Consider the following 14344-nt stretch of genomic DNA (forward strand, 5'->3'; position numbering starts at 1 on the left):
CCCAGAAGCAAGGCTTTGCTTCTAAGTGGTGCTATAGCCCCAAGATCCTCTTGGCTTCATAAATCCTGCAGATTTTCAGGGACTCAGGACAGATAGAGGTTAGGGAGTACACTGGAAGTATACCCATGGAAAACACAGCTTGAACAAATTCCAATTACCAGTAATCTCTGTTTTTCTCTGAGTGCTTATCTATACACATATTTACACAATATGTGACTTCAAGCAGTACCTCCAATTTACCACAGCAGTGCTGGAGAAGTGCCCTGGTGTCCCTTAAATCAACCACGACAGAGAGACATTTTTTTCAGGACAGAGCAGTCTGATGCCTAAAAGTATCTATATTTGTGTAGTGCAATTAAAGAGAGAGCGAATGAAGTCCAGATGGCAGCCCTGCAACTCACAGAGATGAAAACATCGCATAGAAAGGTCGCTAGTACCATCTGAGCTGTAATGGAGGTTCAGATCACACCGCGCTATCCTGACTTGCTGATGCTTAAAAGGTTTTAGCATCATCTGTGACACACTAACACAGTCTGTGCGGAGATGGCTGACCTCTTTTACAAGCCTTCAGACACAAATTTCAAAACACAGGAACAAAATTCTGTGTATTTCATCAAGATTTTTGAAAAATATACAAGAATAGTTGAGACAGAAAAAAAAAAAAAAAAAAGCAAAAAAGCACCAACATAGATTAATTTTTCAAGTAGAAAAGAAGCTGGACTTTACCATAGAGAGACATGCAGGAGGAGTCCTAAGTGCGGCTTGATCATAACAGAAAAAGAAAAGGAAAAAAAAGCTACTTTTGCTGCAGTGAAAGAAGAAGCTCAGAACTGACCTTTTGGGGAGTAAAGAATAGGCTCAGCTCCTCAAAACACTGATATCTGACAGAGACTTACACATGCCAGTGAACTGCCCTTAAGTGGAGGAAGCAATGTCAGAATGGCCTCCTGCTCTGAGATCTTCCTTTCTCACTGAAAATATCTACTACCTGCTTCTTGCTGATCTGAGTGTTCTGCTGTTCCATCCCACCTGACCACAGGTTTGGTGGTTCCATGGCAAAAACACACCCAATATCACGTCTTTGTAGAAATATATAACTATTATCCGTTCTACCATCAACTAAAGCATCTGCTGTGTGGTGCATGAGGTCCTCGTGCACTCTGCATGTGAGGCCAACCTGACCTCAGTGCTATCAGACACGAGGTGCTCCTCCCTGGGAGTGCAGGTGGCGGGCATGAACTGAGAAGGACAGGCAACAAGGATGAGACCAGGGCACGCTGCCCTGGTAGGAGATGGTAAGGAGGGTGAGTGTGCAGTGGTCCACCTCCTACAGTAGGAAGACTACAGTGTGTGTGGGAACAACAGCGTGAGTGTAGAAACAGCCAAGTACTGGAAAAGAGTCCTTCCCAGAAAATAGCTAGCTTGCATGACAAATTAACAGTCTACCACATTAAGAGATACAGTGCTTTTCTTTTGTAGTCTAGATGAAAATGATTTACTCATAATTAGTTCTACAACATAAGGAAAAAATTAGCTTCCTTTTGAAACCATTCTGTTGCCAGAAAGAAAAAATAAGAGCAAAATCTAGAGCAATATCCTTATCTTTCTTTGGGCAGTGTGGTAACATTTTCCATTCAACAAGTGTTAACACTAAGAGAAAGCAGGTAGTTATTTTGTACAAGCCATACTGGATTCAGCCCCTGCAAAGATGGGAGCACTCTGTCTGAGGTAGATGAGTTTCTATGTCTACCAATTGTGTGTGTCAGCTGACGCAAAGAGGGGCAGCAGAAAGAACTGTCTGACAAATAGATACCTCCATTCAGCCCCTGCACACACTGCACTGCTGTAAATGTAATCAGAAGCAACCACTTTGTGGGAACGGAACAGTAGAGAAGACATCTTGAAAAGCCTTGAGAAGTCTTCACTGTCATCTGATTTTTTTTCTTACCATAGCATAGTTAAAAAATACTCAGTGAGAGAAAAACAAGGTTAAAATGTTTTATTGTATTTATAAAAACAAGAAAATGAAAATGTTGATGATAGTTCATTTTATCGTACTGCTTGTGGTTGAGATAGCCAGACATTATATCAGTATGCACACAGTTAACATTGGGTGTGCAGTTGTCAGTCGGCACTTACAAGCCTGCTTGAAAAGACTGCAGTTGGTGTATTACAGTCTATGGAGGGCTTTATTATTTTTTTCTGCTCTACATATATACACCATTTACAAACACAGAACTAAGGTACATGATTGAAATCACACAGCCAGTGTCAGAAAAGAGTCTTTCCGTCCCCAGACTTGGAACTGGAAAAGGATATCATCCCCTTTTCTGTACTGAGACAAAGTAGGAAATAATTTCAGTGTTTCACATGATGCACGTCTTGTTAAGTCCTATGAAAAGAGAGAGACCACATACTGCGCTAACTTCAAACCCCCATCTTGCTGAAAAATACAGTAGTAATTCCCTGCTCATGATAATCTATTTTCTGAAGGAACTCATTTTTAGATATGGCTCACAGGGGGTATTCATGAAATTAATCAATGAAATTAAAATTACTTTCCCTTTTAACTCAAGCGACTAGTTAGGGCAAGGAGAACACAAGAATAAGGATAAGAGAGCATTAATTAGCTCTACTCCATAAAATACTGTCTACTTTGGGAACAGTATTTCTGTTCTTTTACTATCCTAAGAGCATTTGTCTTTAGTTGTATTTTTAATATGTATGTGAACATTATTATACACTCCTGTCTGCTTTGCAGCTCTTCTAAGTACATGCCTGTGTGTAAACGCTAATGTATTTTAATGATTTGAAAACAGTCATTAAAGAAATACTGTTTTATGATTATACACAACTGTGGGCTTTTGAAATTTTGGTTTGTTTGTTTTCTTTTCTCCAGTATAATTTTGTACTCTGTAAATGGTAACTGGTCTATGAGCTGAGCAGCTATTTTGTGAACACAGTTACTAACTTCCATTGAAAGACATGATAAAAAAACGGTATCTTCTCTTTGTGGAAAGGGTGACATGATTATCTTGGGAGGAATTATGGCCTAAATCAAAAGGAAAACATCTACCCTGATACACCTTCTTACTCGGTATGCTATCATTGCACTACCAACACATTACCATGTGGGAAAATTCTCTTACACTTCCCAAAGGAAATGGTATAAAATAAAAGAAGCCTGTCCAATACAAATGTCCAAGAAACAACTCTCACAGAAAGCAATGTCTTTGTGCTGGATGGTATTATAGAGGTTAGGGTGCCAAAGATTTCAAAAGTAGTTGAGGTTGAAAGACAAGTGCATCTGGAGATGTTTAAGGGAGAGGTCAGCTATGGGTTTGCAAGTGGCTGAAAAAAAGAGCTTCAGCAGAGAGAATAGGAGCAGGTTTTCTTGTAAAAGGCATCATCTAAATTAATAATCTAAATTAATCAATCACAACCCTTTTAAAGTTTGAGCTTAACTTGGAGAAGGCGTTCAGGGATGACTCCCATTTCACCAAAACAGTTCTTAATTTTTAAGCTGCAATCAGCAGACATTACTCTTCAGCTTTCTTAAAATCGTGGAAACACTGTATGTCAAGATCACACATGCACCCTTTGTTGAGGAAGAACAGCGGTCCATTTGTCCAGCTGATGTGAATAGGGTCAAGGGAGTTCAACACCTGCTTTAGGAAAACATGCTCGACACTTAGCACATTTTGCAGCAACAGGTGCTGAACTCATCTAACCTTGGTCATGCAAGACGAACAACTGTTTTCAATGCTATTTGATGGGAGGGGTAAGCTCTGGTATGTTTATTAGCAATATCTTTGCCATAGTTACATCTCTGCATTCATGTGGAAGGGAATATTTAATGGCTATGGTTTACAATTGCGGTTCCCTCAGAAGAACTTCCCTCAGCCAGTTTCTGTGTTTCTCTAAGGTGGGTGAATAAGGCTGATACTTGTCTGTACTTGTGAAAAATGATTCCTAGAAACTCTAAGAAAATGGCCTATCAAATAAAGCAAGAAAAGGTAGATCTCTGTTGTGTGATGTTGTAACCCAGTGTCACAGCACTGTGAGCTGCTCAGTCTCATAAGAAACAAGTCATAAAAAATACAAGAAGGTTGTGAATAAGACCACTAAATTACAATTAAACACTGTTACAATCAAATAGCTCATGTACAACTTCATAAACACTTCAGCTGGTGCTCTTAAATTTCCAGATATATTTATTTTACTCCTCCAAAGCATGCTAAAGAAAAAGCGTTCTTTGTTATCTGGAACTATTTTGGATCTTTAGCAGTTCACTTAACACATCATAATGTCTGTCATAGGCTTTGCTAAAACACCAGGGAAAAATGCATACCTCAGGAGGGGAATAAATCTCCTGTAAGGCATTAGTGTAATTATGTAGGTAGCTCTGTAGAGGTGAAGTGCCTGTCAGTATCAGTGGCTTTTAGTCCCGATTTGGCAGTGTTTAAGCAAGCTTCACTAAAAGCAGCATGCAAACACAGATGCAAGTTCTTTTCTGAGTCATACTCTTTGTCATCCTGCTGGTTCGGGTGAATTCTGCCTCTTTGCTTCTCAATTGAGAATCAGTCTTACAGCACATGACAGAGCCAGATGTCCAAACATAAATTATAAGTCTGTCTTTAAAGTTTATTGTTTCTCTTCTAAGCTGTCAAAGTACAAACCCATCCTATTCCAAACACACATGCTTGAGAGTTGCATTCAAACCCGTGTGTCCTGTGGTAAATCTGCAAGAAAGCAGAACAGTGTGATTAGTATTTTCATACCTGTGTCTGCTCACACAAAAACACACAGAAGGTTGGAGGGAGCCAACTGTCTGGTCCTGCTCAGATCTGAGTAAGGTTGATTTTGTTGGTGTCCAGTTGGGTTTTGAATTATTTCTAATGATGGATGACACAACCTGCCTCAACAACCTATGAAGACTTTCCTTATGTTTAAACAGAATTTCCTGTATTCCCACATGTATCCATTGCATCTTGTCCTTTTACTGGGAACCACTGAGAGTTCAGGGCACTCTCTCTTCTTTACTCCCCGTTTACTCTGTTTCTGAAGCATTATTCTGAAGCATTTCATTTCAGAAAAAGCATTGGAAAGAAAGCACAGATAATTGGAAGCAAATTTCATGCAACACTAGAAGCACAGACCATCAAACAAGCTGGCTTCTGTACTATGATTTTAGCTCCTTGACTCAAGGGTGTTCAGTTCTCTGACCAGAGACAGCATTTTCCACCATTCTTACAAACTAACACGAATCTCTTGTTCTGACATTTTCTCTGCCTTCAGTCTTTCCTGGGCCACAGCCTATCTTCATTTTCTACTCTTCATCATTAACTTAGTCTCATATTAGGGAAATTTTGAAAACAGTGAGATAGTCTGGCTTTGTGACAAGAGATTGAATTAATTTGACTACATGGTACAGTTAAAGCCATGATAGGATCTGAAGTATGCTTGCTGTAACTTTCTGTATTCTGACTCCTCGTGGATGTAGCAGGGGGATTGGTGTTTTTGATGCCTCTGTAGATAGCCTGACATGAAAGATGGATCCCAAAGGACAGAATAAACAAACTGAATGGTCAAAGGAGCTGACAGACCAGCTGCCAGTGCATAGAAGGTAGCTAAGGGGAAGGTATGTGAACATTTCACTAGGCTGAAAAGTTCTCACAGCTGTTCAGGCAACCAAACTCTTCTAATTTTTTATTTGAAGGATGAATTCATAACTACTTAGATTCAAATGCATGCACTTTACATTTTAGTCATTACAGAAATGGCTGAAGAATGGTTTTACCATCATAAAAATACAGCATCCCCTACCAAAATACAGCAATCCCTACCAAACATGCAGATATTTCAGCTTCCCAGCCCCTGAAAGCTAAAGCTGTTGTTCAGGTAGGAGTGATGTTCTGAGTGCTGGTTCATCTCTTTGTGGAGAATTTGCAATGTGTTTTCTGTGCTGGAAACAGTTCAGACACACTCATGCAGATGCATTTGCAGTTGACAAATGCTCCTTTTGGTGGACTTGCTTTCCAGGAAGATCTCACAAAGATGAAGGGCTGGAGAAAAGAAGAGAGAGAAAAAAAAAGACTGATTAACTTCAGTGTAAAAAAAGGGGAATTATTTCACCTTGGAGAATAAGAGGACGCTGAGCTTGAAGCTGGCGGTTGCAGCTCAGGGAAGAGATCTTGCAGTCATCACTGGCAATGCTGTGAAATCACCACCTTAAGATAAAATGGCTGTGAAAATACCCCCCAGGACAGGTCAAGCGTGATCAGAAAGGGCACTGAGGTCATAACAGAAAGCATCATTCTGCTGCAGTACAAAATCTTGTACTCACTCACATCTTGAGCATGGTGTGCAGTTTGTTTTCACATTGCAAAGAGTTACAGTCACATTAGAAAAGGTGCGGGGAAAGATAGGAAATGATAAAGGGTATAAAGTAGCTGCATTACAGAAAGAGACTTAAAGGTCGAAATCTTCAATTTGGAGCAGAGAATGCTCATTAAGAAATGTGAAGGCACTCAATGAAGTGAATGCAGAGCTGTTAATCCACCAAATCCTTCAGTAATAAAACTAGGTGGCACCCAGTAAAACTAGTAGAAAAATAAGTTTTAAAACAGATGGAGTTATATATTTTCTCACACAGTAGGCAGTCAAGTTCTGAAATTTACTGCCATAAATTCTGGGAGGTAGCAGGTGCTAAAAGGATTTGGGTGTGCCTGAAAAACCAGTTAGGATTTGCTTAACCAGTGACTGTGGACACAGGAGCAGAAGCATCAGGATAGTGGCCAAGAGCACTTACTCTCTCCAAACGTTATTTCCTACTGCCACTGGTGGATGGAGAATACTGGTCCAACACAGTAGGGCGTATCTGAGCACTGCTGAGACATAACTTTCATTTGCTTCACAGTACCATGTACAGGAGCCAGCTGGTCTGCAGACTACAGATCAGTAGATCAGATCCACTTCATACTTACAGTGCGTGAAGTCTCAGAGCAGCAGAGAGACTGCAACAGCTTGTAGCAAGTCCATGAGAACCTCAGGCAACATCTGGAGCACGAGATGCGGTCAAGTGATTAAGTCATCTGCTGTCTATCATGCCTGGTTGTCAGGGCTTCTGTCAGAGGAAAGCACTGAGAAAATCAGGCTGATATTCAGTTATAACAAAGCATGTAAATTGCTCCTTCTGATTCCTTCTGTTCCTCTTCTGGCTCCTACTACATGTCTTGAGAACAGGATTATGGGAGGCCATGAACAAGCTTAAAATCTGGGCACTACTTAACCACCTCCTATTTCATATGTGGGAAGGAAGTGGCCTAAATCTGACCCATCTAATATATATAATATATTCCACAGCATGTAATGTTTTGACAGCTTAAGTAGATATACGAGCACTGAATTGGTAACTCATTCAAATCCAAATTGGTATGCCTCCTATCTAAGTATTGCGAGTTCTGGTTTTATTCAGATAATTGTGTTTATTTTTCCTTTTCCAGTGAGATAATTGTGAGTATTACTTCAGCCTCTGGTATGTGTTAATCCCATCCAGGTTTTTTCTAACACACTTTTCTGAAATTTTAGATATTTTTCACTGTTACTAATAAGAAATGTAGGTGCTGGATGGGAACACAGAGGGATGAGAATCTGTTTTGTTAGGGTCAAAGAGTTGTTGCTTCTGTTAGGTATTTTTTTTCCCCAAGTACAACACTACATAGACTTTATGAGGACATCACAAATGAGCTGATCATCCTGGCATGTTCATCAGGAACATTTCCATTTTACAAATGAGGGGCTAAGTCACTGAGAAATTTGTGTTTTGTCAGACATCAGTAACAGAGATAAGAAAAAACTGCAGACTGCCTTTATAATGTTAGTGGGAAGATAAAAGACATGGGCTGAATTTTGAAGTGCTTAATCCCAAAACATGACTTTGATTGCTTAAGGTAATCTGTCTATATGTAGTCTTTGCCTATCCAATCCTTCCTGGATCTTTTTCTTGTCATTCTTCTCTTGCCTCTTACCTTCTTTCTCTCTTTCACGATATAAATTACCTCCCCTTCCAGAATTTGATAGACACTGTTAAGGAGAGACCTTCTGAGAAGCCTGAGAAGGAAGGCAAGGCTGAGGAGCCATTCTGCAACATATTTAAAGCAAACTTCAAGAAGCCACTGAAGGATGCTCATTTACTTCAGCTTTGGAAGCTCAATTAACTGGTTGTTTGTGGGGGTCACAAGAGCTCGAAAGAACAGTGAAAGCAATTAGAAGGGTAAAAAATGAAAAAATACTTCTATGAAGCAGATCTTAGTACAGTTTTTTGGAAACAACCCTGCAATTTCCTGAACCCATGAGGAAGAAGGCTGAAGGAACTTGCCTCATTCACAGGTTCTGCTTATGAGTGCAATTTTATACTGAAGAGAATGACTGAAATTGGGCTCTCTGTGTCCGCCACTATTTAATAGCGCATGCTAAGCAGGTCTATAGAAAATCTTCCCATCAATTTTAATTATTTTTAACCATTTTAACCATTTCCTAATGCAGCTTTTACTAAGGTAGGGTGAGTTATTTTAGCAACAGGCTAAATAAATACACAATAAATCTGGTCGCGCTGCTCTTAGGAAGGTGAGAATATTTTCTAATCTGGAGTTCTGGGCACAGGGAAAGGCCTTCTTGCTTGCGCAAGCAATCCATCAAATCCTCGTCTGCATTTTTGAACATTCATTATCAATACGGATATAAAGCTGAGTGGCTCAAAGATTGCAAATGAGTTGCTCAGTTCCTTTATTCTGTCAACACCGATGAAAGAGCAAGTCCAGTAAAGTGGGGACACATAATACATGCACATAATTATAGCAAAGAACTTAAGCACATTAATGTATTTCTCATATATTTGAAATTTAATGCCCTTTACTTCAATAGTCTTTGATTAGGAAAGTCAGAAAACAATGACAAGAAAACAGAAAAAGAACTGGGAAATCCCCTATGATAAGTGAAGAGGAAAAATTGTAACTCAAGGCAGAGAACATTTTGCTGTCTCTGAGGATTTGTAAAGGGGAAAATAAGAAACATTAAATAAATGTTTTCATTTGCTTCACTATCTGGGTTATTCTTATACTGAGATATATCCTCAAAACTACTGTAACAGATGAATTGTTGGGAAAAAAAATATGGCAGATCAATTTTGTTACATCTGGAGAAAATTAAGCCACACCATATTTAACACTGAATCTTTACTCTGATTTCTATACAAGTTCTCTTAGGTTGCACAGATAAGTCCAAAAGATCCTTTCAAAGCTTACATACTTAAACTTGGTGTGCAAATAAAGAAGTTGTATTGGCTATTCAGTTTTTTAAGATAGCCAAAGAACTATTAAACGCACAATAGTATTTTTCATTTGTTCCCATTTCTGAGATTATTTTGGTGCTTTGGCGAGGACTTTATTTTCTCCTACCAGTATCCAACCTTATGCTGTTACCTTCATGTCTTTCATGTCTTCAGACCAGCATCTTGCTCTACTGCAGCAGCATCTGTGAGGAAGAAGGTGTAGAAGATTAATACATGCATTCCATTCAAAAACTGAGACCTGAACTCCACCTCTCACTTAAATAAAACCTTCAGAGATTCAGAACTTTCTTACATCAAATCAGGAATTATTATTATTATTATTATTTTTTTTTTTTGGAAAATAATTATGCAGAAAAATAGGAAGAAGTCATTGCTGATTTAAAAAACAAAACAAAACAAAAAGTCACAGTACATCTCTGGTCTGTGTTTTAGTTAATCTATATAGCTTAGCGTTTCTGTGGTTATGCAATCCTTCATATCAATGGAAGTGAACTGGATCTGAATCATTGCTCAGTTAGACTTCAAAATGAGTTACAGCAGCGCACTGAAATGCCACGAGGAAGCAATTAGTTCTATCCATGCTGTCTGTGTGGCAGAGCACTGAGGCCATCTCCAAGATCAGATTCACTGTGTGCGCAGGAGGTGAAGCTGAATACACAGCCCCAGATGTGATAGCATGGTGCACAAGGGAGCCTGCAAGCTCTTGTGTGCCCCAGCACACCCTGCATGCAGCAAATCTCGACAAGCTGGCTGCTGGCTGAGTGCAGGTGTCCACATGCCATCCCAGTCAGGAAGAGGCAAGCAGGTTGAGGCGTGCTCTCAGCCACTCCCCAGTCTGCTGCTCTAAGGAGGTGTAAATGTAGCCGCTAGGGCTGACTCATGGCTGCTGCTTTTTGGTTTATCATTAGCACAGTTTTTCATGTGGCAGGAGAAATATGAAGAACGCAGACGATGTTATCAGAATGATGAGGAAAAACGAATAGATGAAGGACTAAGAACTTAGCACCTGTGTTTTGCAGTGATGAAAAGGGGAGATCATTCACTGTAAGGAGTTAGAAAACTCGGATATGTTGAGCATCTGCATGGGGAGGAAACGCCTTATATTTGGATGATGTCTCAACAGATGGTGTTCTGCATCAGGACATGCTAGCTTGCTTGGATTCCATTAAAAAAGGCACTCAGACACTGGGAAGTATTTCTTAAAATGTCATTTATTGAATGGTATAGGTAACATTATCTCACTGCACATGCAGGGAACCCAACTATGCAGGATTGAATAGGCCTTCAGTCAGGACACAACACATTGCATAAATCCTGTCCAAGGAAAGGTGTTCCCATTTTGGTCATTCAAGCTCTTATTTTAATTTATTAAAATAGAACAGTTTTATTCATCATTTTTACTGTCAAATAAAAAGGATGTTCACATGGGAGCTTGTTGCTGCAGCTTTAGAAAAAGGCAGGTCCATGCAGGTGGCGTCCCTACCAGCTGGAAGTGGGAGCTGCCTGCAAGTTCCTCTTTTGCAGTTAGACAGCTGTGTTTATCCTGCTTGCAAGGGACATGTGCTGTACAGACAAACCCTGCATAGGCCTGAAGGCCATGCTCTACATGCAGCATAGCACAGGCCTGAACCCGCTCAGATGGGTCACCAGCTCCATGATGTGCAACGGTCTTCTCACTAGAATCACTACAACTGTGAAGGAGGAATACTGAAAGACTCTTAGGTTATGAGTACAGGTGATAGGGCAGCACTGCTTTTTCAAATGTCAGCTATGGCTAGACATGCCAGGATAATGACTTGTATTTTCTACAGTTTTTTGTGTTTTTTTTTTTTTTTTTTTTCTGTGTGCTTAAATCATTTATCAGTGTCTTCTGAAAGGACATCAGTCCAATCTCCCAGGCCCATCTGTGCCCTTCCGCTACTATCTCTGGTCCTAGTCCTGCTAAGGCTTCTACAAAGGAAAGACAAAAGAATTCCTCAAAGGCAGCATAGTGTTGATGAAGAGCAAACAACTAGATGGCATTTCTGAGCAAAAGGGCAAGGAGATTTAGATCACAATGAAGGAGGCATAAAAATGCGTTTAGGACACAACTTAGAAGTATTCATCTGAATTCGCCCAGTTAGCTCTGGCAAAATCTTATCTGTAGCATGGGAAATGGGAAGCTCATTTCAAGAAAGCCATGAACTAGAAGAAAGCAGCAAAGATGATCAGAAGTCATGAAAATCTGGCCTATGAGATTGAAAAGATGATAATTGTTTTGTCTAGAGAAAAGGGAACCAAGGGTAGACATGAGACCAGTCTTCACGTACTGAGAGACTGCTGTGAAAAGGGTGGAAACAAATTACTTTATTGGTGATGAGTTAAAAATACAATGTGCTTATCTCCAGCAAGGGAAATTCAGGTTAAAAAAGAGGGAAGACTTCCCAAATGTAAAATAAGAAAGCACTCGAATAGACTACTCACCAGATACAATAGTTTGGGGCCCTCTGATGCTCTGCCAGCCTTTTTCCATGGCATGAAGGATGCTTCCACAGTAGTTCAGTTTAGGAAATATTTTAAGTGGGAATCAGAAATACTAGAAGACAAGGTGGAGACCAGCTCATAATTTGGATTAAATGGAGAGAGTAGGGTGAGAGGAAAAGTTAGTGCAGAAGGGATAAGGCTGTATGAGAAGGTGGGTGTGATTCAGAGGAAGAGAAGACAGACCTAAAACCAAATGAGGTTTCAGTGGATTGTGAGCCCCAGCACAACTCCAAGCAAGGAGAGTTAGGTGGCCTAGCGTGCTTTACACTTAAGCATCTATGAGAAAAACTCATTGAAACTGCAAATATAACTAAGAATATTGTTTGACTTTTTAATTTTGCATCATCATCCAAATGATACAATTTCAGTGTGACGTAAGATATTTAATGAAAGCATCTTCAAGTACCTACCATTTGATTTGGGGACTGCCGATGGTGAATTGTATTGTAAATGCCAGTTGTACCATGTTTCTTGGATTTGTTTGATATAAAAGCTGCCAAAAGAATTTATAAAAGGAATGTTTTTTAAGGAACGAAGCACAGACTTCTGAAGAAATTCTTTTCTTTCTCAGTGCTTACAGTACACATGCTAGTCTGCATGCTGACTGCATATGTCATCTTGTAGCTCTGGAAGATTAATCTCCCATAATCTTGCCTCTGTGGAAATTCATGCTCTGTGCTTCTAGCTGACAAAACAATATTTTCTTTAGAATTCAGTATGTTATGTGTTGTACTAACCACGGCCATCTAAGGTCACATGATAATTTTGTTTAAGATTGTTTAATTCAATTGCATTCACAGAATATTTTAGGGACGTTCCTAATAGAATCTTGCACTCTGTAAATTTCCTGGGTGACTTTGCTTCCTGCATAAGTATCAGTATTGCATTACATCTAGAATACTAATTAGTTTATATAAGAGAACTTATAATAGAATATTAGGCAAAATTATAGTGGAAAATTGCATCTGTGGCAAAGTAGAGCAGTTACAATATTTTGTTCAAATCCAGCTAAAAAAACATAAAAATATCCCTCTGAGATGAATATTATGTTTCTCAAATTGTATTTATATGACTAAAACCAAAAGAGCCAAAGTGTTACGAATGGAGTTTAGACTTGACTGATAATAAGTAGCCTACATTGTGACTATATATTTAAATTTTATGTTCAAGATTTACTGCTGTGTGCTAACTGCACCTAGAAGTTCCATCCAAATTCATGTCCCTTTGTCCTTGGCTAATTTTCTTTATTGAAGGATTTCCAAATTAAATAAATGAAAAAGAAAAGGAATGAACGTACACAGAGGCAGGAGGACAATCAAGATTTTTGGGGGCAGGAAGTTGGAAATATTATCAGTAGTATTTCTGAGTCCAAGTTCAGTGATTCAGTGAAGCACATTGCCTGGAGAAATATAAGTTTCACTTAGAAATACCCCTTAAAATCGAATCATGCCTAGCTTGCTCATGGTACTGGTCTTGTTGATTTCATAAGACTTTGAATAAGACGGTACCTTAGTCTTAGAGTTTTCTAGTCTTTCAGTGACTTAGGCTACTGCTGAGCTTTATTTGGTAGACAGATAAGTAGCTGTGCACCATAAAGGCACCTCATTCAGGCACCTGACAAAATTCTCCTCACTTTGGTCTTTCTGCTTTCTCTCTTTACACATCTGTGTAAGATGCTGGTCTCTGGTAACACAAGTCTCTGGTGACACCAGGAATGTATCTTTTCATTAGAGAAGTCTTTTTAGCATTACTATTTCCTTGCAGAAAGTTCATTTCCATTTTCAGTGTAATTCACTCCTGTTGAATTCAGTGTTTTGGATTATGTTTCCCCAAATGTTTCAGCTTGTAAGATATATTTGCTGTGGAGCTGATTTCCACCCATTATTTAGTTGCAATCTGTCTACACTATTATTTATATCTCCCACTAAATTTGAATCACATAGTAGCCATTTACCGTGGTCTACAGTGGGAATTTTTTATTTATTAACATGATAGCTTTCATATGTGATCACAGTACAATAGCAGGATATTCCTTCACTGTTGCCTTATTTTCTTCTTCTCTTTTCCTCTTTCTTTTTCTCGTCCTCTCTTCCTGTCTTCTCTCTTTTCTCACTTTCCTTCTTCTTACTTATCTTCAAAGAGACATGAACATGGACACATCAATCTCTATATTAAAAAAAGCAAAACAAGGTCATTATCCAAACAGTGTATTTTCAGGTAAAAGCACCTGACAATAATCTGTTCACCAAGGTTTATTATATCTCTGTTTATTTTAACTCATGCATTAGTCTATCAGTCATAAGTTATCTATTAACCCTTTTGATTCTCACAGTTCTGAAACAACCTTTTTGTTTCTGAGTTCTCTGATGGAACAGATCACCTACTTCTGTGCTCCACACAATCTCATAGCTCATAAAAACCTTGGTGGAATCATTGGCACTCTTCTTTCTCTGAAGTATAGCCACTGAA

The sequence above is a fragment of the Excalfactoria chinensis genome, chromosome 3 (genome assembly GCF_039878825.1).
Source record: "Excalfactoria chinensis isolate bCotChi1 chromosome 3, bCotChi1.hap2, whole genome shotgun sequence".
Taxonomy (NCBI): domain Eukaryota; kingdom Metazoa; phylum Chordata; class Aves; order Galliformes; family Phasianidae; genus Excalfactoria; species Excalfactoria chinensis.